Here is a 27,392-nt window from a genome sequence, read left to right on the forward strand (position 1 = left end):
TTACATGTAGTATGTAAGATGTTATTAATTAATTTAATGCATATTTATCAAATAAATATCATTTTATACATTAACTAATATACATATAACAAATTGTCTAGTGATTCTTGATCACATAAATAAAATGGGTCATATAATTATAATTCACAACATATTGTAATTACAATTAACCATTCATTCTTATCTCAATTGTTTCATAATCAATAATCAATTTTAGTAATAAAATCTTTTAATTACTAAAATAAATCTTATTTAATCAATATTACAATAAGATATATATATATATATATATATATATATATATATATATATATATATATATATATATATATATATATTCTCACTCACTATCATAAATTGTTCAATTTTAAGGAACTAATTAATCTGTATCGTTATACAATTAATTAGTTAATCTATTAAGAGAACTGTCCTATAGGTGTGACCTTAAGGGATCAACTGATCACCATCGTCAAACGACAGTAATGTCAAACACTAGTTAGCCAATCATTACTGATTAATGTTGATCAGTTGACTATATAAATGAATCATCTCTTACGTATTCTTAAAATGAGATTTAAACATGTGATCGCACTATTGTTGAGGACATATACTCCAACATAAACACCACCACAAACTGATTCAAGTACTTGCTGAAAACTTGGTTCATCAGATCCATAAACACTACTGGCGCATAAGTCAACCCAAGCGGCATCACCACATACTCATAGTGACCATACTTTGATCGAAAAGCTGGCTTTGGTATGTCTTCATTCCGAATCCTCACCTGATGGTACCCCGACCTTAGGTCAATCTTCGAAAAGACACCTGCTCCACTCAACTGGTAAAAAAGATCATCTATCCTTGGTAAAGGATACTTGTTCTTCACTGTAACATGGTTCAGCTCTCTGTAGTCTTTACATAACCTCAAACTCCCATCTTTCTTCTTCACAAACAAGACTGGTGCACCCCACGGTGATACACTAGGTCTAATGTATCCCTTGTCCACCAAATAATTCAACTATTTCTTCAGCTCCTCTAACTCCTTAGGACCCATACGGTACGGGGCCTTGGAGATCGGTCCCATCCCTGGTTTCAACTCCACACTGAAATTGATCTCCCTCTTCGGTGGTAAACCCGATATCTCATTTGGAAAAATATCTAGAAACTCCCCCGCCACTGGTATCTAAGCTGTCATCGGTTCCACCATACTAGTATCTTTCACATGGCATAGGATCAAAGGACACCCCTTCCTCAAGTAAGATATCAATGTCACCGCTGCAATCACTTTGACTTTGGGTTTGATAACAAACCCACGATAAGACACACTAGCCCCCTTAGGACCTCTTAAAGTAACTTTCTTTTGGTGACAGTCCATTCTAGCCTTGTACTTACCCAACCAGTCCATCCCGACTATCATCTCAAAACCATCCATAGGAAACTCCAACAAGTTAACTGGAAGATCAACTTGCCCAATAACCATGGACAACCTTCTATATAGTTTCCCACAAGACACTGACTCACCAGACGGTATAAAAAACTTCATCTTTTACAGACTCAAAATCTCTCAAACCCATAGACCTAGCATGACTTGACGATACAAACGAGTCTGACACCCCCGAATCAAACAAAACAAAGGTAGAGATGTTGTTAACAAGAAAAGTACTGGTGATCATGTGTGCATCATCCTTAGTAGCTTGTTTGTCCATCATAAACAGTTCGCCACTGCTCTTTTGTCCACCCCCTTTCATTGTACTAACTGATGTAGAAGGCTTCGCAGCTGACACCTGATTGGTTGCTAGGATAGCTCTGCGTCGATCCCTGTGAAAAGCTCCCTTGAGATTGTCTCTGAAAGCCTTTACCCACTGCACTAGTACACTCATGCCTCTTGTTACCCATACCGCCACAGTTGAAACGCAAGATACCCTAGCTGATGCTACTACCACGACCACACCCATAAGAAGATCCTCCACTAAAGCCCGACCTAAAAGTATAAGCCCTTGCTTGATTGTGATTACCTCGCTTGTAAGTAGATTCGGCACCACCATCACTCTCATCCGTCCTCTTTTCTGAGCCCTTCTATTTGTTTTCTTTGGCCATCTCGACCAACCTCTCAGCCCGTCCAGCCCTGTCATAAACCTCCTTCACATCGTTAAGAGTCCCCGCCGGTAGCTTCTCCATAATCTGATAAGTCAACCCTTTCTCGAAGCGAAGTGCTAAATTCTCCTGATTTAGCCCCTTATCCTCAGCATATCTTGCCTTTTCGTTGAACTTATGATAGTACACTGTCACCGTCATATCCCCGGTTATCTTAAAGGAATCAAACTCATCACGTAGCTTGCTGCGAACACGCTCTGGAACGAACTCCTGCCTCATAGGTCATTTGAACTCAAACTACGGAATTGCAATCTTACCCTGCTTCCTATAGATGTCTAAAGCATTGTCCTTCACCTTATCCCACCATTCCCCAGCTGAATCTCTTAGGCAGAATGCAACTTGTTCCACCTTAAACTCTTCCGAGCAATGTACCACCCCTAGGATATTCTCCATCTCACGGTGCCAGTTGTCGAGCAAAATTGGCTCACCTATGCCCACATAGGTAGTGGGGTTGAAGCGAGATATCGTAATGCTCATCTTGGAAAAGTCTACCCCGGCCTCCTTATCTTTCCCCATCTTCTTGAGGGTTTAAGTTAGCGCGTCTTGATGCTCAAGCATCTTGGATATCTCATCAACACTCATCCCCTGAGCCCTAACGTACAAGGCTGATCTCTTTGGCGGCATATCTTTGAGCTATAAAAGGGATATAAATGTAAGCACATAGCCAACGGCTCAAAGCACATATAACCCGCAACAGGACTTACTCGATCGAGTAACCACACATACTCGATCGAGTAAGAGTCACTCGATCGAGTAAGCTAAAAACTCGATCGAGTACCCCGATTCCAGAAGCTGCCCAGATCTGACATAAAATGTACTCAATCGAGTCACATATGTACTCGGTCGAGTATCGGACACTCGATCGAGTACTGCCCTTACTCGATCGAGTATCACGACTCTAGTAGCTACTGCCCAACGTATACACATACCTACTCGATCGAGCCCAGGATACTCGATCGAGTCCACCCTACTCGATCGAGCTTCACCCACTCGATCGAGTCAAGCATACATACTATAATACCCGCTTACCTTTACTATATAACTTTTCGTAAAACAAATCATGTATAAATCACGATCGAGTCATGCACACGTACTATACCACCCGCATACCTTTACTATATAACTTTTTGTAAAACAAATCATGTATAAATCATATCACATCCCCTAATCACATGTTACTAGCATAGCCACATTGTAAATTCACTTCCATCATATAAACATGCTTAAATCATAAATCATATTCATATGCAACAATTACTTCATCTTTTTCCACCAATTCATCCATCATACACTTCATCCAACATATGCATATGAAATAGCAGTAAATAAGTAGCGATCCCATGACACCCCGTAGTGACCGGTTCAAAGTTGTAGGGCGAGTTCGTGACTTTAGAAAGTCTCCCAAGCCTTTGCATTAGCTCCTAACAATTCCTACCTCGGTTCATTTTAATTTGACTCTTTACATTCATCGGGTTCATTAGTTACAGGTTCCAAAATCGTTGCTCTGATACCACTTTGGAACACCCCCATACACCAAGGTGCCTTACCAAGACAACCTAGCACATGAGAATGCTATCATCTCAATTACCCGAGGCATAATAATCAAAAGTGACCATCAAGAAACGTACTTTAAGTAAATAAGTTTAATGCGATTAAATCAAAAGCAAAACTGAAAAGTAAAAGTACAACTGTTCCAAAACAAAAATTCAACTAAACAAACGTGTCATGACAAAACAGCAGAACACTACGACTCTGACTCGTGGTGACTCCATCCCCAGCTAATCCCGCGCGAATCCAAGATATACCTGCTTAAAAACTGCTCACCATCCCCGAATGGATCACCACAGTTTTCAAAACATTTAAACGGGGCCAGTTACTGCATAAACAATATATGACAGTACAACAGACAGTTACACAATCACAATCCTCCAACTCCGTCACATCACCAACATCTGACTACACACTAAAGTGTGTAGCCTTGCTAGAATATCCATCGCAACAGATATTCCACACCGCCAGTGGGGGATCGCTGCCGTTTCCACCTAAGCCCTGCTAATCTCCATCGAGCGAATAACCCATGTCCATTAATGTGCACATTCCCCTTGTGACGGGAACCAAAAGGGGCGAATCAAGGGCATGAAGCCACTCCCGTAAGTGACTCCACTCAGCCGAGGGCGCACCTTGCGAACCACAGACAAACAACAACCAACCACAATACCAATGTAAACAATGCCAAAAACCAATTACGATATAATCAACATGCCATTCAATCAGACAACCATCTTATAACATTTACACAATAACTGAGTAGGAAACCCTACGTGAAATGAAATCACCAATTATCAATCACAAGCAGCGGATGAAAAGCCTTCGTCTACGAAATCACCTCCTATAACCAATTAATCACATAATTACAATCTATAACATCAACAATCCCAATAACCCCCAAATCACCCAATTAGGGTTTAAATAAAATTAACGAATTGACATAAAAACAGTACAAAGATCTTACCTACAATACGATGATCACAATGGTATAAAGAACTCCGAAATCCGACAACCTAGCCCTTTGATTTGATAGCAATGAGAGAAGAGAAACTAACGTTGTTTGTTTTCTTTTGTAAAAATTTTTAGGGAAAAGAGTGAAAGGTAAAAATAACCGACGAATTCACGTTATAAAACTCTTCACGCGTTGCTATCAAACCCGGCCGAAAACTTGTATAACCCGACATACTCGATCGAGTAACTAAGGTAATCGATCGAGTACCGCCTACTCAATCGAGTTACCCTTACTCGATCGAGTATCCATCAGGCAGAACGTACTCCAGAATGCAAAATTAACTTACTCGACAGAGTAAGCCCTACTCGATAGAGTAACCAACATCTTATAAATCTGAGGTATTATATTTTCTAGTTGCTTTGCCTTCTACTAGCACTACTACCACTACAGGACGCCGTAGACCACGCCAAGCTCCACCTACTCATATTCCTAGATCTTTTCAGCCGCGGTCTATTTCTCCATCTTTTGCACCTCTTATGCATTATGGTTAACACTTTGATCCTGTTGTCGAGAGGGAGGTAGGGATTCATAAAGAGATTAACACTGCCTTGACTAATAGGCGATTGTGGGAGCAGCTGGAGGCCACTTGTCTGTCTGAGGGGCATCAGTACACTGGCACTTCGTCTAGTTACTACTGTAACACCTCTATAATTCGGGATCCTTCCTGAAGGAAACCCCAACACATGGGAGCATCACAGGACTTGGTTTCCTAAGCTTGTAGTGTGACAAACGAGTAAAGAAGGATTTAAGACAACAAACTTTAAATAGGTAAGTTGTAGTTAAATAATTAGTCACATGTTAAGGGATGCAAATATCATCCCATTTAATACAACCATATCAAAATAAAAGTGGAGTTTAAATAATCAAAAACTAGACAAACAAAAGTGATGACAAGTAGTGAAGACTGCTCCCAAGCCTCCGTATCTAAGCAAAGCTAACCTATCAAATCAATGCTCCCCATATGGGCGGAAATCACTATATGGTTGACCACAGATTTTTAAAAACCCAAGTGTTAGCTTAATAATACAAATGCTCAATAAATGCTAATGAGAAAGACTAAATGCTCATGTAATAAATGCTAAGACGATCAACCACGAATCAAACAAGTGTATGAGATGCATAAAACCATCCTCCAAGTTTCTCACCTCCACATAACCGGTGCCAGGGACACACCCACAATACCATATGCCAACACTAGGTACTTGGAACACGTCCCTAGTACCGGGCCCGAGAGCGACTCGAGTCCCCTGCCAGACATCGTGTCTCAACCACACGAGTCCCTCCAAAATTCAAGTACTAAATGTGCACATCCCCTTTGGAGTGGGAAGCTCCAAGAGGTGACTCAAGCGTAAGACAGTTTCATAACCGCCTTCCGTCTCCGCAACAACAACCAAGTATACTCCACAATCCTCCACCACCAATCAATACCATAATCAACACAATTAATTTCCAACAAGACTAATCATGTAATCACACCAAGCATAATATGTCAAAACGCTCAATCCTTTATTTATTCACCTCTTTTCATGTAATTTCTTCCTAACATGTTATAATTCATTCTAACCATTTATATGCCAATTAACCATACTTAATCCTTCACCATATGCATAATTAACACAAGACCATATCATGTGACAAACCCTAATTAACAATAAATATGTTATAATGCAACTACCATGAGACAAGTATAATTAATGACAATAAATGCATAGTTAAAAATCCATATTATTAGAGCTAAGTAGGGAAAACCCTACCTCAAGCTTATCTTGACTAAGCCTCAAGCTAAGGCCTAGAAATGCTCCTCAATGAAGCTTCCTACACAAATTAATTACTACATTCGTTATTATAATCGACTATAATAAATATACTAATTAATCCCCTTAAATACTCATCTTAATTACCCATAACCCTAATTAATTATGAGATAATCTACAAGGTAAAATTAAGGTTTAGTAAGCTAAGATTAAGGAAACAAAGTGTAAATCGACTTACACATGTTGTTGATGAACTAGGGAGGAAGGATGGCAAGAACTCTTCAAATATGGAGGTTATATTTTTAGAGGATAAGTTAATGTGGTTATTGGTGAGTGTTTAGAGAGTGGTAGGATTAGGTTGGGAGTGATTTTAGGTGGGGGAAATCTGAAAAGGATAAGGGTTGAAAGAGACACACCACCAACCAAATCTCGCGTAAAATTGTACACGACAAGGCACTTGGTCGAGTTCCCGGTCCACTTCATCGAGTGGGGCTCCACTCGGTCGAGTGACTCGGTTTGAGCAACTTCCAGCCGCATTCTAAATTTCAGTCGGTCCTCTACTTTGCCGAGTGGGCTCTACTCGGTCGAGTACAGTCTTTATAAATGCAAGGTATTACAACTACTCTACTCCTGGGGATGATAGTTAGGTTTTTCATCTTTATGGTGTTTCTCAAGCAAAGTTTGACCAGTTTATCCACGATTATGGTGCTCTTGGTCGTCCTTTCTACACTCCTATTCGGCCTGATATGCCTGTTGGTGGCTTTGGGGATCAGTTTGGGGCTTCTACTTCTCAAGGAGGTAAATTTGGTGCTAGTACCTCAGGGTATGGTGGTCTGTTTGGTGCTTCTACTTCTAGGACAATTGGTGGAGTCCGAGGTGGCCGTACTGGAGGTTGTGGTCGGCGTTGTGATCGATGAGGGGGCCGTGCTGGCCGTGTTGCTGACCCAGGGATGGACTCTTTGTTGAGGGAGGTTGATGAGTATTATGAGGCCATCCATGGTGATGGAAATGATGATGATGATGATGGAGATGAGCAGTAGTGACAGCTGGTCACTACATCCCCTACTTTGCAGCTGGTTTGGGGGAGCTTCTACTTTAGAGCCGGTAGTATCTTTCTTTGTAGTTTCTTTTATTATATTATCTTTAGGTTGCTAGTTATCTTTCTATTCCCTTTGTTAATGATGTTCTTTAGGTTGCTACTGTTGTTGTTATATTGTGATTTCTGTGCTGTTAGGGTCACAATGAGGACACTTTGACATTTAGATTTGGGGGAGTATTTATTTATGTTGTGTGCTTTATTTCAGTTGTGTGCTTTTAGTTATTGTTGTGTGCTAAAAAAAATCCATACAAATTAAAAAAATCAAAATCCAAAAACATGTTTTTCTTTGTTTTAGGTCGAGTGTTTTTGAATTGAGTAGCAATGATGATAATTTGCGTTGTTTTTGCATTTGAATCCCAATACAATTATCCATGTACATTGTTTTGACCCGTTATTTATGAAACAAAGCTCATAATTTAAGTCTTGACCGTAATAATATGCCTTCTGCTAAGTAGATTTGACAAAATTATGTTGGTAAACCACTTAAATTTCTGAGGTCTATAAAGTTTCATAGGCCAAGAACATTAATAAACTGGTCTCATTGTCAATTAGGCTTGAGTGTGGTTCTCCTTGTGGAATATGTAACATCAAACTGCATAAGTGTGAACTTAGTTTCTTGATACTTTACGCGTTCATATGACTAAGTACATGAGAAAAGGCGGTTCTTACCGTTCAAATAAGTCTTATAATACCTTTTGTTTAGCCTGTTAGAACCCTTGTAGCCGTTTTATATCCCATCTAATAGCTACAATCCAGAATTTGCCTACCTTATCGGGACAGTTGCAGTTGGTTGAGTTTCATGTCTATTTTTGCTACTTTCGTTGGGAATGGGACTTTTATTCTCAATGTGGGTAGTAGCTTAAATTTTTTTAGCAATTGTGTTAATCTCTTATGATGGAAAAAAAAAAGAAAAATATGAAGCAAAAGAAAAATAAAAGAAGAGACCGAAAAAAAAGGAGAGAAAAAAAGAGAGAGATTTCGAAAAAAAAAAGAAAGGAAAAGAAAGCGAAAAAAAGAGATTGCTTCATTTGGTTTTGTTAAGAGATTATAAGGAGGTTTGCTAGAGTCTAATGCATTTTTGGAGAGTGATTCATAGTCTCTGTTGTGTTGTCAAAGTTGAAATAATTTTTCTAGTTGGGTTGATTTATGCTTATTATCATAGATTTGGTTTTGGGATTAGTGCTGCGACTACCGTCTTAGCCTCACATATCCATACGTGCTTTGGCACAAACCACTTTTATACCATTTACCCATTTACCACCTTATTGTCCTTGATACATGTACTTTTGTCTTTATTGTGGATGCGTATTAGTTGGAGAAATTTCGATCACATTAGAATGCATGCATGTTTCATAAGTTGAGTGAGTGTCTTCTTTCTATCTTACATATTACTCACCCTTTATGAGAGCATGAATGAATCCGCGAGAATCCGACTAATTTGTCTTGCAAGATTGAAAGGTATTTGGTTGAATTACGGTATCATGTTACATCTTGAGATGAGCTGCGTTTTTCTATTACCCATGCCTTTGAATTTGTTTTAATAGCACAATTTTGGTCACTAATTTGTTATAGATATAGATAGCTTGGGATTTGTATGTGCATCAACATTAGCTCTTAGTTATTCATTCACCATTTGTATGATTGCTATTTTGTATTGTGTGTTTGCTTTGCTTAGGGAGAAGCAAAGAGTTGGTTTGGGGGAGTTTGCTGAATCATATTTATATATACTTTATGATTCCCTCTAAGTTGTTTTTGATGCGATTTTCGTGCTAATTACGTTATTTATATGCCTTTTACATTAGAATGTCGATATTGCTGCTTTTGGTGTTTAAATGCGAAATTATGCATTTATGGAGCAAATGAGTAAAGCGGAGCACCGCAGAATTGGCATGACGGAATACACGAAGCATGGCACGAAAATCTAGAAGAGTGAAAGATAAGAAGTGAACATTGCACGAGAGAATGCTGATAAGAGTGCATACTCGATCGAGTTGACCTGTACGCGATCGAGTACATAGCTAGCTGGAGACTTTTCCGATAATTCCTAAAAGTCGTCTAATTGTAATATAAATACTAAGCTCATAGGTTATTATTAGGTTACGCTTTATTTATCATTACAACTCCTAAAAACTCCTAAGTTTAGTCGGTTATCATTATTTTGGATCTATAATTCGTTCTATAATCATTTGCTACGGTACTTCAATCATTCTTCAATTATTATTCCATCTAGTTATTTAATTGCTTAATTGTTCTTCCCACATACTTTTAATTATGTCTCTTATTTATACTATTATTGTTAATTCTCTTATCATGAGTAGCTAATCACTTTATCTAGGGTAACGGGGATCTAGGATAATTAGAAGAGGGTTAATGATTTAATTGTTCGTAACATTGCATGAATTATCGTTTGATCATTGTTCTTCTTCTAATTATTTAATTTAGGCCTTAATTGATAGTTAGTCTTGCGAATTAAGAGTTTCTCCAACCGGTTTAGAATTAATATAAACTGCGATAATCAGATAGGTATAGTTTAATTATAGCGATTGCATGTTAAACTAAATCTAAAGGGCATAACTAAATCGACCGCTTTTGTGACCTTAGGTAATTCGATTGACCTTACAATTGATTAAAATACACCACCGGATAATTGACCTAGTGAACCCGTTCCATTGAACTTTTAATATAATTGTTTACATCCTTTACTTTATTGCAATTAGTCTTTAGAAATCAACCAAACCAATCTCCTAGAAATTGTTACTTTAAGACACTTTAAATATTAACAAACTGAATATTACCGCCTCCCTGTGGATTCGATACCTGTCTTTCCACTAGCTATTAGTTAGTAGTATTATAGGATTATTTTGATTTAGGTGATACGACTTTAGCCTTATCATTTTGCATATCACTATGATTACTCTTATTCATATGATAAGTAGGACAGTTAGTTACATTGTTCTATAAGTTAAGTCGTGAGGTTATTTACGCAGTAATGGTACAGTCAGTTACACTGTGCATTCGTTGTTGGATGGTTTTATAGATGACGGTAGTATCATTTATATACTATCAGAATGAACTAACGCTACCCTTTGGGGATTGTTATTTTGTTCTATATTCGGGATTGGTCAGAGGCAGTTTGTTAATCGCTCTGGTCATTGTGTGTCGTTTGGTGTACAATTATTACACCGAGAGTTTGGCCAGGTCTTAGACATATAGGCAGTGGTAATACGCTATACATAGTACCGTGGATACAGTTCGTTCATCGGCCCACACCGATGGAGGCAGCTCGTTAGTTGCTCCATCAGCTAGAGGCAGTTCATTAATCATTCGAGCAGTTACAGGGAGTTCGTTAATTTCTCTAACGACGTTCCTTTTATACACTATGCTTGTAGCTTGAGGTATTTTGTTATACGCTCTAGTAGTTAGAGGCGGTTCGTTATACGCTTTGATGGTTGTTTGTTTAGGTCACATATACCGGGGTTATGATGGTTCTATGATTCACATGTTGTCGTAATATGGTTTATGCTATTGTGTGTCGTCACATGTTATTCCCTAGAAGTCATCATCTCAGAAGATTGTCATAATATATCATTGTCTGATGGTAAGTTGATGTCGAGTTTTCATGAGCATAAATGGTCTCACATGTTTACTGGTTTTACATTTTGATGTGACTCGTATTTATGCACATTTAGTCCCCTAAATAACTAGCCTCGTTTCATATGCTTTTACGTGATTATTAGGGTCGTTTCTTGTCTTTAGTTTCTATTATGCAAATTCCATGAGCTTTGGTGCCTTTATAGAAGGAGAGCACTAGCCTCGATTAAGTGGAGCATTACGGAGCTAAATTGATCGCATCTAATGACCAAGCATCAAAGTGGAGACCGAGACTAAAGGCCTTAGTCAATAAAGCAAGTTTCCGCGCAATGGAGAGGAACCCCCATGAGTCCAGGCCAGCTCCCACGAGCTAGGAGGCAGCCAAGCTAAAGAAAGAGAGAAAAGGGATGGAGCTCGGGCGAGCTCATTGAAGGTCGTGCAAGCTCAAATGGAGCTCGAGCGAGCCCGTACCCAGCTCTCACGAGCCAGCTGACAATACTGACCTCGAAAGGAAGAGGTCATGCGACCTGACCAAGCTCTAGCAAGGTAAAATTATTTTTTTAAGGGGCCTAATCGTCATTTAAGCCTTTAGTTAACCTAAAGCTTGTACTTAATATAAATACCTCATGTAATTATAACTAGAAAAAGAGGAGGAAATCATAGTTTAGCTTATTTAGACTACTTTAATTAGCTTAGTTAAATCTTAATCCTTCCTTAATTATTGCTCAAACAATCTTAGATATAGCTTGGTAATTGAAGACTACTTGGGTTTTGTATTGGAGAACTGACAACTCTTCATCATTAATCAAGGCTTTCTTCTATTATTTTTCCATTTCCTTTGTTCATCTTAAGTTGGTACAATTCCTTTACTCTTTACCTAATCTTTTACTTAATCTTTTGTTAATTGCTTTACTCAATCATCATGTTTATACTCGTTAAGATGTTTGACACCATTGATGACATGATTACCATGATGATGTGTGAGTAGTCTTCTAGCTAAGGTTAGTGGGGGATTAGGGCAGTAATCATAGGTTAGATCTATGCTTATTGAGTTCATATGAATGATTATATGTTGTGTTTTCAACTTATGCACAAGTTATGCTTGATGGAATACTTGATTGACAACCTAGCACGATTCTATAATCTTTTCAACAAGATTTGTAAGACATAAATCAACTCAAGGATTGTTAGACCATGAATATTGAATTGGGAGATCCAAGTCGTTGTAGTTGTCATAAGTTATAATTCAACTCGAATCCGAGACCTAAGTGTCCCTAGGAATTGTAAGACATAAATAAACTAGATTCCAACACAACTATAATCATTTGTATGACTCATTATTATGATTATACCATGTTTCCCGTATGAACCCATGACACCCTACTGTTTTTAATCACTTGTTTACATCTCTATTTACTTGCCTTGTTATTCATTTGTTTACTTTTTCCTTGTAGTAGTTTAGCTTACAACTCAAACCCAATTGTGACACAAAGATATAGCTACTTGCATTAGATAACCATTTGATAAAACGTCCCTTGGGATCCGACATCTACTTACTCCTTTACTAGTAGTTTGTTGAGTTTATAAATATAGTTTTGATTTGATTGTTAACGACGTGACTCGATCAAAAATTGCGCCGTTTCCGGTGATGGTGTATTGTTGAATTTTTATCCTTTATTGCTTTTTAGTTGTGTCTTTCTTTACCTTGGAGAAGTCAATTCCTTAAGGTGGTTCTAATCGTTCTTTAGTATTTCATATATTGCATGCCTAGGAGATTACAAGGTAATTGCTTACCTATTGATCCTGAGATTGAGAGAACGTTGAGAGGTATAAGAAGAGCCTTTAGAAACTTTGGAGGTGCTGCTACTTCAACAACAGAGGACCCTAATTCGAGTATTGGAGGACTTTTGGACATATGAATTATCCAAGTAGATAGAGTTGAATTTACCAACCCTTTTGCAAGACAAGGAGAGGGCAACCCAATTCCAAACCAACCACAAAATCAACTAATCATACCTAAATTCTCATCACATTCAGTACCAACCGAGGAGGACCTACCTAATGGTAATCCAACACCCACTCACTTAACCGGGAACTTCATAGCGAAATCCGCTTTCATACAACTTGTTGAGAGAAGTTAATTAGGAGGAATGCCTAGTGAAGATCCACATGTTCACATGGAAACTTTTAGTGACTATTGCGAAGCCATTTCTCAAACAAGGGTAACACAAGACCAAATTCGATGGGTGTTGTTTCTTTTTTCCTTGATTGGAGCTGCGAAGCAATGGTTAAAGAGTATAGACAAGACCACTCTTGGCATTGGTTCATGGAAAAAGCTAGCATTAGCCTTTTACAAGAAGTTTTACCCACCGGAGAAAACCAACATGCTAAGGGCACAAATCAATCAGTTTAAGCAAAGAGATGAAGAGTCTCTATATGAGGCTTGGGAATGATTCAAAGCTACTTGTCGCTCTTGCCCTCATCATGGGATAACCGAGTGGTTTTTGATCCGACAATTTTAGAACGGGTTGTATGAAGATTCAAGAAATGTTCTCAACATGGGGTCTAATGGAAGATTTACCGAAGTGGATGATAACCAAACTTGAGCCAAGACCAAAGAAATGGTGGTCCATAACTCTCAATATAGTAGGCCAAGAAAAGCCACTAGGGGGAAGACATGAAGTGGACTCCGTCACACAATTGAGTGCCGACTTGGATGCACAATTGTGCTCTCATATCGATACCATGAAGTTGAAGTTTGACAAGTCCATAGCCAAGATGAATGAAGCATTCAATTCATCCAAGCAACCAACGGGTCAACAAGTCAATGCAATGGCAATGACCCCTTCCATCCCAAGTGAAGTATGTATGAATTGTGGAACTTTGGGACATGTTCAACACGAGTGTAGGGTCACAAACGAACAAGTAAATAATTTCCAAGCATACAAGAATGACCCCTCATACTCCAACTTTTACAATGAGAACACCAAATTCCACTCACACTTCTCATACAAGAGTCAAAACATTCAAAACCACAACCATTATACACCCCACCACCAATCAGAAATCCCACTCAAAGACCATTGTACAACCAAAACCAAGGATTTCAAAGCCATACTTCTTACAATCAATCAAATGACCAAGCTTTCGATGTTCAAAAAGCGGTTTTGCAAATGCAAAAGAATCAACAAGAATTCTTTGCCCAAATGCAAAAGGATAGTCAAGCTAAAGACATCACTATCAACAATATCCTTGCTCATAACAAGATGTTGGAAACTCAAATGACCCAATTGGTCTGTTCGAGTTTCCAAAGACAAAAGGAATATTACCTCCCTAAGGTAATCCCTCTACTAAGCTGTGGGAAATATCGGTATACTTCCATTAACATAATAAGGATTATAACGAAATTATTAAAATGAAAAATAGTCATAAAAGAAATTTGCATAAACAAAATAGAGAGATTATGAAATCAACCTTCGGTCCTAGCAAAATCGGCCTAAGAACAATATCGCAATTATATTCACCTATCAGTTGCACCCAAGATGATATGAGATATGCCCTTTTCTTCTTGCTAGAATCGATCCCCTTTTACTTGCAGAGGAACCCTAATTTCCAAAATAAAATGTAGGGTTTTTGTTTTGATGAGAGTTTTGTGAAAAGAAAAACAAGTAAGAAAATAATCCTTCTTTCACTCCTATTATAACCGAAAATATGGAGTGAAAATAGGGAAGATTTTTTTTCTTTTTTTCCTTCTCTAATTCGGCCAAAATGGGAGTGAAATGGGAAGATTTATTTCTTCCTTTTTTATCTCCCTTTGACCGAAAATTCACCAACAATAAGGAGAAAAATATCTTCTTATTTTTGGTTGGTTTTCTAAATGTACAAATGTGTATTAGTTATAAATTGTCATTAATGTCGTCCTGTATTAATAAGTCCACACACTTAACACCGGTCCGTCATCATTTATTAGGACAATATCGTATAATATATACATTAACTATAAATATCGCATATTTATAATTTGCTAATTAAATATAACTGATTACATTTAATTACGAATTAACATCTTAATTCGTTTAAGCTAACATTATATACATTTATTAAATATAACCTATTATATTTAATTTACGAATTGACAATTAATTCGTCTCAGCTAATATTATTTAATCGACATTAAATAATCGTCTCATCAACACGTTGACTAACTGTTTAGTCAAATACTTGAACTAACCTTTTATTCATATTCCATAATCACATTTCTCAAACACATCCTTTAGGTGTGACTTTTAGGGACCAGTTGATTACCGCCATCAGTATGATAATAACGTCAAACTTTCTAGCAAGCCAACCGTTATTAGGTAATCCTTAATCAACTGATGAAATACGAAGTATACACTTGTGAACCTATAAGAGATTTATAAATGTTATCACACTAATTTGTGGAGGACACAAGCTCCAACATAAGCATGAAACAATCAATGCCATTCAATTGAGGAGTGGTACACACTATGAGGGACCAATGAAGCCCATTGAAGAGGATGTTGTTGAGGGAAGTGCCAAGTCAAAGGATGTGATGCAAGATAGAGTGTTGGATGAAAGAAAGTAATCGGAAACTTTGAAGAAAAACACCAAGGTAGTAGATTCTACTACTAGTGAGTCAATGAAGAAGAGGAATTAATAGAAGAACAAAGAGGTTGAAAGAGAACCTATTGTGATTAGACTATCCTTTCCAAGTCGCCAACCCAAGCCTAAGCTTGATGAGCAACTTGGGAAATTCATGGACATTGTGAAAAACTTGGAGGTTTCTATCCCTTTCACGGAGCTAATTATTCATGTATCGACCTATGCAAAATACATGAAGGATATTCTTACTAAGAAGAAGTCTATTAGAAGGTCGGAGACTATAGCTTTTGCCGGCATAAGTAGTGCCATTATTCAAGGGAACTCCCCACCCAAGCTTAAAGATCTGGGAATCTTTTCTATCCCATGTACCATTGGTGACACAACAATCAACAAGGCACTATGTGACTTAGGTTCTAGAGTGAGTGTCATGCCATACTTGGTATGTGAGAAGCTTGGAATGGAAGAGTTGAACTGCACTAGCATGACATTGCAAATGGCGGATCGCTCTACAAAGAAGCCACTAGGGGTTTGGGAAGGCGTGTCCGTAAGAGTTGGAAAATTCTTCAGACCGGTGGACTTTGAAATTGGGGATATGGAAGAGGATTCTAACATACCAATCATTTTGGTTACGCCATTCCTACACACCGCCAGAGCGGTGATCGATGTCAAGCATGGGATGCTAACCCTTGAAGTTGGTGATAAGAATATAAACTTCAACCTTGATAAGACAATAAGAGCTCCAAATTTGAATGAGCCATGGTTTATAGTTGATCACTATAGTCGAGAATATGACAAGAAGAAGCCGGAATCTCCGTCTAAGGATCCTATCAAGGAAGAAATTCTTATTAGGAAGGTCAAAGAAGTGTTACCAAATTGGAAGAAAGAAGTTGATGACATTGAGATAGCTCTATTTGGAGAGCTAGTAATTTTCCACAACAAGACAAAGGAGGAGAGCTTGAGTAGCTTATTCCATATGACAAGTAACAATGAAGGCCTTGATGGCTAAGGTGACATGAAGCAAGAAGTGACTATGCCTATTCATAGTCTTTGAAATAAAGGAGGAGAGGTAAAAGAAGTTATTGGTTTATAGGATAACGAATTCGAGGGATTGATCAATCCTTATGTTGGAAATACGATGACCCTAAACCAAGGCTATGAAGTTCCTTGTCATGACAACATCGACATTGGATTTTACATGAATGAGAACTACGATGTGCCGAAGTATATTCAAGATTTCTACCACGAATGTGAACAAGCCTTTGACTACTTCGATAGGGTATTGAGTAACATCAAATACATCCTTGCCTTGCCCCCTTGACAAGCTTTAAATTAGAGGAGAGTTTGGTGGAGTCCTCCCTAAACCACCATTTGTAAACATACTAACCTCTTAACTTGTATTCATTTAAGTTCATGCATTTAAGTTTTTGCATTGTATTTGTATGCTTTGTTTTAATATATTTTTGACATGAGAGTTAGTGAGGGAGGGTTACTAATTGTGTTTAAAGTGTGTAGAATGCAAGAATCAAGTGTAGGGACGCTTATGCCTAGGATAGATGAGCCTATGGAGCGCAATCCCATGCTAGGAAGTTTGAGAAAGGAAGATTTAACGAGCTAAGGAAAGAGCCCCTCACGAGTTGGCCTCAACTCGTGGGTGTTGGAGCCAAAATCAAGGAAAGCATAGATTCTGCTACCCAACTCGCCCGACTTGCCCCGAGCTCAAGCGAGCTACTACCTTGCTCGTTGGAGCTGACATGAGCTCGAGCGATCTCACCTTGATGAAAAGAATCTTGCTGCTCAGCTCGCCCGACCCCAACCCAGCTCGAGTGAGCTCCCTTGTTTCAACCCATAAAAAATGAGATCTTCCCTTTCCTTCCTCATTCGTACAACACAAAACACAATTACAAAAACCCCTTTCCCTCTTAAGAACACAAAACCCCAAAATCTAAAACACCAATTACTCACCCAAATTCATCCTTAATCAATGCAAGCTTGCTCTTACCCAAATTAAATCACTCCTTTGTCAACAATTAAGCCTTTCAAACATCCAAATCCCCAAAATTCAACCAACAATTTCTAGGATTTGAGTCAATTTTGAAAATCCCGAATTGGTTGTTCAAGAGTTTGAAATTGGAGGAAAGAAAGCATATTCAAGCAAGTTCAATGTTTGTTGACATTAATTCTACCAACTTTTCAAGGAGTATTCACCATGGCAAGAACAAAAGGGAATGATAAAGCACCAAAAACCCAAAATTTGTCAAAGAGGCAAAAGGTTTTGGCATCTAAGGCTCTAGTGGTTCACGAGAAAGGAAGGGAAAATGTTGGATTTATTGAGGAAGTCGTAACTACCACAACGGCGGAGATCGAGAAACTCAATGATTATCCGGAGGTAATTTTCCTTGATAATGATCATAAGCAAGTCTTTGAAACTCTTAGCAAATAGAAGTTTGTTGCTACAAAGTTTGTTTGCCAAGAGACCTTGACCAAATTGGGTGTGCTTGAACAAACTAAGGCATTTTTCGAGTTAATGGGGTTGTCTACCATCTTTTAAATGAATGAATTGACATACACCTCCCTCACCTTGGAATTCATTAGTTCTTTGAAGATGTATAAGGTTGAGACTCGAAACTATGTTGAATTCCGACTCGAATATCAATTAAGAAAGATGTCAAGGTCGACTTTTGGTGAGGTGTTTAGACTTGATGACCAATGGCAATTGTTTACGAAACCCCCTCAATTTGACGCTAAACCAATTTGAAAGCAATTACCGGTCGCGATTTCACCATCTTTAGGGAGTGCCATTCCTTACATGTACACCATCCGAGCATAAGGGTGTAAGGTTCTTAAACCCTCTTATTAGACTCATCTAACATAGATCTAAGTTACTTATTAATTTAGATGTTGTGGATCTAGTTACATGCAAACATATATAAATAAAGAGTAAAAGGTTGATCAGTTACCGATAAATGTTGATCAGTTCATTATATAATGTATCATCGTTTAAGTATTCTTATCATGAGATTTAAATATGTGATCGCACTATTGTTGAGGACACATACTTCAACAATCTCCCACTTGTCCTAGACAAGTGTGCGTCACCAATTCTCTTATCCTATTACTATCTCCCACTAAATGCAAGGTGTCTCGCAGGTCGTACTTGCATGTGATCATATCTAGAGTGGTTTCCTCGATCTGGAGAGTAACTGTTTGACCGGAATTATCTGCCGTAGATACCTTCCGAGCTTGGCCATGCATTTTCAGTTCACTACTCCTCGAGTGGCCCTGAGATTTAATTAACCCTGACAGGGGGTGGACAATCCCTATCGCACTGTTCCCTTCGAATACCACAGATCATCATGACACAAAAGATGCCCATTTGCACTCCATATTTGGAAGTCGTGGAGCAAAAATCAAAGTCAATCAGAAACTGTGCCACCTTAGGGCGAACAGTCTCTAGTCAAAGAATCGACTAAAAAGGAATACTATAGTAGCTCTCGCCACGACCAGGCTATATGAATTACAAGAACTCTATAAGCAGTCACTGCCCGACAAAGTGTCCCATACAGTCTGCCTATGTGATCGACTAGTCATCTCTTATGACCCTATGGCACTTGAACTTGCCATCAATCGACTCACACTCTAGTCATTTGGAGATGTCACCTCATATAAGTGACTAGGGGCCAATACTATGTTAATCCAGTTCACTATAATAGGGTTCAACGTTGTCTTTACAACCTATTTGGATATAACAAAGTAATAAAAGAGTTTAAAATAAAACTCAAACGATGAATGTATTATCACATATGTAAAACTAATCCAATATCAATTACTACATAATCTATAATCCATATTTAATTTTGTATATAATCGTACATTTCAATTCAATTGAAATGGCATGACTTATCATGTTAAGCCTATGAGAAGGCCTTGGTTAACATGTTTTAGCAACATCTTGCACCTTACTTAACCTCATTACATACTATTTCCCTTCATTATCTATAATCTTGTATTATAAAACCTTTTGAGTATGTCTAGATCCAATCTAGACATAGGCTGTCTTGCCTTAGGATAGTTCCCACTGTCCTCACAGTGTTTGCTATTCATGCTTCTTGCATATCTTACAGTTGCAAGTGTACTCAAGCGAACAACCGATCACCACCATCAAACGACAGTAATGTCAAACTCTAGTGAGCCAATCGTTACTGATAATTGATGATCAGTTGACAATAAAATTTCCGTTGTATATTACTCAGATTAACTCCTCGAAAATTATAGCCAAGATGGTTCTCCAACCATCCTTATGTGTTTAGAATATGGTTTTTGTGTAACTCTTGTACATAAATCTAATAATTATTTCTAAACATTTATCCTCTCCTATATATCACTTATAGATTCGGATATTAAAGATGCTTTGCATCTCTTCCTAGTCTCCCAATCCCTCCTTCACGGAGGAGAGCATTGGTCCATCATTCTCAATGAATAATATGTTATCTACATATGAGACATAAAAGACATATCTTTAGTACTTCTTGGGTACTAATGGATAGACTATAAAGATTCGATTTTAATTTCTCGTCATACTCGAAGTATACAAATAATAAGAATAGTGATACATCTTAGCATAATGAATTAATCCAGCCGCGGAAGCAAATGGATTCAATTTCTACATGTTCAATACTTTTGAAGTTGTCAAGATTCTTATGAACATATGAATATTAACTTTATGCTAATATACATCGAACTGGATATCATACAGATGTATTATTCTTCTCCTAAGTCTTTCATCACTCACAGTGATCAATATGTCATTCACATATAAGACTAATAATACCACCGTACTCCCACTAAACTTCATGTATAAACAAAACTACTCGACAAATCGAGAAAAGTTTATTACATGACTGAAACATACCATTCAGGTCTTTGACTTCTACTTAAGATTTGTTCTTAAGTTCGTATCCTACCTTAGAATAGTTGCGATTCACAAAACTCATGCAAGATGATTTTAAAATCCAACAGTCAATTAATATATAAAATTCGAATTTAACGAAGCGTTGTAATTGGTGTAAACCTCTTACCACCAATCAACCAAGTCATGGAAACATCTTAATGTTTATGTTCAGTTCGGACTTTTACGGAGTTGAAACCTGATAATGTATCTTAATAAGTTACAGGTTTGTCACTTCCAAAAAATAACATATCTCCTGTACACTTAGGTTTCGAAGAAATATTTACTGATTTTGACCAAGAAAGAACATTTTCCTACGTCTTATGATCAGTTTGTGGCTCTAGAACATTTTCTCCCACTCTGTCTTTAAGAAATAATCCAATTTTCTTTAACAGACAGCATCACGAGCCACAAACCCTTTGTTCTCATGATCATGTAGGAAGAGAGAGCACATGTTTACTATCGAAACAAGCTACAATTTAGGAACCATGCCTAACCATGTTTTGTTTTAGTGATCATGTAGGAAAGTAGATGATTGCTTTAACCATGTTTTGTTTTAGTGGAAAATTTAAATGCCAGACAAATTTTATAACAGAAACTACCTCCAACTATATTGCAATGATTCAATCTTATCGTAATGAAAGTGAACTTGTGATACCATCTCACACTCTTTTTGGTGCAGATAAAAGTCTTCACTTTATTGTTCCTTATTTTAACAAAGTACTAATACTTTGATTTTATAATCTCTACGTTTTGATACTTTTTAAACATTCATTGAACTTATTCAAAGAATTTCTCTTCTTACCTCATTAAGTGGATACCAAGTATCTACCTAGTTCGTTGGTAAAAGAGATGAAGAAGTAATAACCTTTTCTCATTGAAATTGTATTCGACCATGTAATTCAAAGTGTAAATAGGGCGAATATCTTGCTCTATTCATAATCATTTTCAAGAAAAGGTCATGAATTATCTTGCTTTGAATACAAGATTCGCAAACACTAAAAGATTTCCAATCAAATGGTTTGGGAGACTAGTCAAAACTAGTTTCTAAATACGATTTTCAATCGAGAATTGAGAAATGATTGGGGTCACCAACTTGAGTCTTGTATGACAGTTATTTCTAGTTTTAATATAATTACCTTGATTTGTATTATCTCACCATAACCTTAATCGTGGTATGTAAGGGCACAACGCTTGTTTTAATTGCATAATAGAGAAACTCTTTGCGTTTTATACAAAAATTTGAATTATATTCTGATTTAGACTTATTGTACATCATAACAATTATTGAGTTACATTTCTAAATCCACAAATTTGTATCAAATACTCATGATGTGGTAATTAGCAAGAATGCTGTAACACCCCTGCTTATCTAAGAGCCTTGAGCTAGACATCTCAGATAAAAGACGGTGTTACCATCTCAGTTGCCTGAGGTAAATCGTATAGAAACAAACGATTCAAGGTACTTTAAATAAAAAGAAATGATAAAATAAATGTCCGCATTGGACTTACAATACTCGCGGCCTAAACGTGCTAAGAAAAGAATAAAGAACTAGTATAAATAATTTAAAACCAATAAAACTGAATACTAATGAATAATGTTTAAGTCAAGCGAAAGACTAAAGGTGATGACTCGAATCAAGCTCACACGCGCCGTCCCAGCAAACAACATGTATCAATCTGTTCCCATGCAGAAACAGACATTAAGACACAAACCACCAAATAAGTAAACCTCATGATCTATAATAAATAAATGGACAACATGTGAATAGTATAAAATAAATAATGAAATGAATACGAAGTCACAATGCCACTGTCTCAATGATAAATCACAAGTAGTCTGTCGCCGAGGCTCTCAGCCCAAGCTCAACCACACCATGTGGACTAGCCACGCCAGGTACAGGGCTAACTCCTTACACCGTGCCCTGCCTGTCCTATCCAAACCAAGGTCCACGGCTCTTCCACATCCCCGTGCCTAGCATATCCAATTCAGGTCCACAACAACAGTTATGCCTGACCTATCCAAATCACAATCCGTCTCGCAACCTCGTTGCCAAATAATACTAAATGCCAATATAAATGCCAACAAAAATATCTTTCCACAATGCCAAGTTCCTTTAAAATCAATGTAATATGCCCATTCATGATGAAATAGAATAAAATGCCATCTTATGATATGAACATGCCAAATAAGCTCAACAATAATAATTAACCATCAGCAATCCCAAGTAACGGCCAAATAAGTTGACAATGAATTCAACAGAGCTAATAAGCATTCATGGCAAGTAAAACACATAAGAAAACCACGCATACAAATGTTGAGTAGCTAGCCTACCTTTTAGCTACTAGCAATCCAAGCTTAGCAAATATAAGTACTAGAATGCTTCCTCAACGAAATCGTCACCTAAACAAATAAATAATTAACAATTACTTTCCAAACTAATCGTATAAGATGGTATTTAAATTTGTGTAAATAAAATATTCTAACAAAACTATAATGTGTAATTAATTAAATAAAACTCACCTTAACACACTACCCAAAACCCTCACACAAACTCAAGTGGACCTGCTCTGGGAAGCCCCAAAATAGACTACTAACAGCCCTACACTTGGCTAAAACAGTCCCTAGACAACCCTTCTATCACGGCCCAAAACAACCCCCTCATCTCCATCTTACTCGATCAGCACCTCACCCTCATCTCAAAACCCCAACCTGCAACATCAACAACTACAATTTGACACTAGTATAAACAACTCGACTAAGCAACTACAACAACAAGAATAATACGACAACAACACACCCATACAACCCAAGTATAAGACGGTCCCAAACAAACTATAAGATGGTATAAAAATTGAACATAAATACCCACAACTGCATATCTCACAACCCACACTCTTACTTCGGCTAACATGTTTAACCTACAAACAACAATAACCACCCCACCGTGGCTGACCACCACAACGGTGGTGGTCAGACCATGGCCCCAGCAGCCCTACGGTCACGTCACGACCTGGGTTGGTCCAGTTACGACGATCTCATACGAATTAAGACAAGCTTGGGTGAATTACGACGATTATATAAAAATTAAGTCCGTCTTAAGATAATTATACCAAAAACCTCCAAATTCAATTTTAGGGTTGAACAATATCGACATACACACTACTCTAATTAAGCTAATAACCGATTAAGTAATGTTAGTGTGAGGTTACATACGATCTAGGATGAAAACAAGCTAAGAAATCGTCTCAAATAAACCAGTCAAAATCTCCTTTTCTTCTTCTTCTTTCCTGTCTGTTATCTCTCCCTTTCTCAGTTTATTTTTATTTTTATTTTTGTAATTGTTTGGTTTAATGTGAAATAAGGCAAAGTATGATATAATTTGGGTGTATAAGTATGTTTGGGTATTAGGCTCTTAAAGCCCCTCGGCCCAACCCAGTACTACTGTTCTTTTGTCTTTTTTTTTTTCTTAAACCTTAACTAATAACCCATCTCATAACTTATTAATCCATACGCATAATAGCTTATAAAAGAAAATAGAAGGATATATATATATATATATATATATATATATATATATATATATATATATATATATATAATATAATATAATAATATAAAATGCTAATTAAACTTTTATAAAATAACGGATATTACAGTCTTTCCCCCTAAAATGAACTTCGTCCCGAAGTTCACCCATACTACTAACATAGAACACCACAAATATAGAAATAAAAGGTCTTAAACATCGGATTATTACATTCTACCCAACTTAAAACAAACTTCGTCCTCGATGTTTAAACTCCCTCTAACAGAACCTCCATTTCTATTGCATGTTACAAAACGTGCCACTCTGTAATACTACGGATTTTCTTTGGTGACTACTCGACCGAGTAGAGCCTACTCGGCCGAGTAGTGCTGTTGTTGTGAGTTGTTTTGGTTCTGCCAAAGAATACTCGGCCAAGTATAGTGAATACTCGACCGAGTAGAGGATACTCGGCCGAGTATAACTTTACTCGACCGAGTATTCGGTCTGGCGAGTGTTATTTTTACGGTTTGATTTGGGAGTGTTTAAGATTATTTTTATATCCCGCGTCAGTTTTTAAAACATCATTTCAACTTCGTCATTTCTACGTTAACCCTAATCTCTCCCTAATCACTCCCTAATCATCCCATAGCATTGTTGTGTGTGTAATATTCGGAGTTCTTGCGTATAATTCCTCATCCTACTGTTGGTAAGTTCTATTTCTATGTTATTCGTATTCTTTGGGGTTACTGTACATTTACGAAATTGGGAATATGGGGATTGTGCCATGTGTAATTGTGTTATATGATTATGGTATAGGAGAAGACTTCGTAGATGAGCCTTTCTGATTGTTCGAGTTCATTCCACTGTTGATTGCTAAGGTAGGGTTTCCCTACTCAGTTACTGTTCTTTGTTAAGTCATGTTTGTTGTGTGATTACTGTATCTGTTAATCATCGGAGTATGGAGATTGTCGTGACGATGTTGGTGTGTGGGTGTTGTGACGGCTGTGATGTCGTGTGATACGATCGTTATGTACCAAAAATAAATACCTAAGTACAACTAACTAATAGCTAGTAGTAAGTAGGGTCGATCTCCACAGGGAGGCTATTTTGCTAATTATCTATTTAATTCGGTTTGTCTAATGTCACTATGGAGGTTTTGATTGTTTTGACTAAACTAAGAAGACTAAGGGAAAGAGAAATGAAGGCAGAAGAATTTAACAATAAGGGAAAGGAACTAGGATTTCGGGTCATCAATAAACGTCAGTTAATTGCAGCTAAGGTCATAGATCAGTCGATGTGTCGGTCTAAGGGCAACGAATATCTCCTTTCGGTCTCAATTCGCCCTAAAATGCTATTAGCTTAACTTTCGCCCTCACTAAAGCATCCTATTGTTCACTGCGGGTCTCCCATATTCCAACCTTTCGGTCCAGGTCAAGGGTTACCAATATTAAAAGGCTAATTGTGTCGACTCAACTAGCAGGATACAGTTAAAGCAGCGATTAACAACATAGGCTACAACAACAACGACAGATCTAATAACCTAATTAGCAATTAACATTAGTCTAATGAATCGCCTAATCCTAGCAGAGGAATTTAGCTACGCATCATTGAGAAAGCAAGAACAAGAAATAAATAAGAAGTAAGCATTAAACAAGAGTAAAGAGAAGGAATGAATTACTGAATTAAATCCGGAAAGAAAGAGGAACAAAGTAACTGGAACAATATCTTAGTAACCGAGAAGGAGAGAAGAGAAGAGGGTCCGAGAGAAATAATAGTATAGGAGAAGCCCCCTAATTATGTCGTCCTAATATCCTATTTATAAGAAAAATAGGATTTATTAAACCTAAATGACGGAAATTAACTAAAAAGCCCAGCCCATCAGCGAATCCACTCGATCGAGTGGAATAAAACTACTCAATCGAGCAAACTGAGCCAAAAACTAGTCGATCGACCAGTATTTATACTCGATCGACTAAAGCCATAAATGAAACAGGTCGATCGACCATAAATCTACTCGATCGACTTATTATTAAACCTAAAACCACTCGATCGAGTGGAAAACTACTCGATCAAGTGGATCTTGACTTCAGCAGCTCATTATTCACGTTAGATTGACTTTGACTTGTCCTTTTATCTCACGAAACAGCTTCACGCATCCCAAGAAAGCTATAATTCCGCTCCAAATCTACTCTTCCTCCAAATGCATGCAAAACGGACAATAAATGGCTTGATTTCATTACTTTTGGGTTCATTCCTGCAAATAAGACAAAATAACCCAAAGTAGCATATTCGGGGCATTTCGTAGCAATAAACTACGATAAAAGCATGGAAATACGTGCATAAAATAGGCTAAAAAGACTATATAAAATGCACGTATCAAATCTCCCCAAACCAAACCTTTACTCGTCCTCGAGTAAACTAAATGCAAACTAATGGAACGGAAAAAGATAACTCAGAGCTAGCTACAAATGCCCACTTAAGCCAATTTAATGCAAGTAAACTAACACCTATAGCAAAACAGTCAAATGCAAATGAGTTGTATGATGTTTATAATAAAGCTGAACCGTCGACCTTGCAAGACCTTTAATAATGGACTCTCACGGGTCACTCTTCTCTCATGAAGCAAAGGGTGAACATATATATGTATAAGAGAGAAAGAAAAATAGTCGCTCACTTAGACTACGACCCACATAAACATGCATGCAACTAATATGATAGACAATTCTAGCTACCAAACATACATTCCAACCAAACGAGGTCCTGTCACAGCCGAGGGCTTACAAAAATATGGTAAAGTGAGGCAATGGGTAAGAAAAGGCAAAACAATTATGGGAATGTGGAGGTATAGGCGGCCAAGCTAGTACCTAAACAGAACCATATGAGACATATCCATTTCCAACTCAATATTGATTAAGCATAGTACCCTTCAATTGCCACAAAATCTCACCAAACCAGCCTGAACATACTCCTCAAATGATATAAATAATGCATAGGAGCGAAACCGTCAACCAAACAACATCTTCTTTTTTTTATTTTATTTTCTATTCTTTTTTCGGTTTCTTTCTTTTCTTTTTTCTTCACGTTTTTTTTTCTTTTTTTTTCTTTTTCATTTTTCATTTTCCATTTCTTTTTTTTC

The 27,392-nt window shown here is 37.4% G+C and overlaps 1 non-coding gene across 1 annotated transcript; it reads right to left on the minus strand.

Moving 5' to 3' along the window:
* Positions 1 to 13,542: 13,542 nt before the first annotated feature.
* Positions 13,543 to 13,649, minus strand: LOC141636202 (small nucleolar RNA R71). Its single transcript, XR_012540830.1, has one exon. It is a non-coding gene; the product is annotated as a small nucleolar RNA R71 (small nucleolar RNA).
* Positions 13,650 to 27,392: the final 13,743 nt, after the last annotated feature.

Source organism: Silene latifolia, chromosome Y (assembly GCF_048544455.1).
Source record: "Silene latifolia isolate original U9 population chromosome Y, ASM4854445v1, whole genome shotgun sequence".
NCBI lineage: Eukaryota > Viridiplantae > Streptophyta > Magnoliopsida > Caryophyllales > Caryophyllaceae > Silene > Silene latifolia.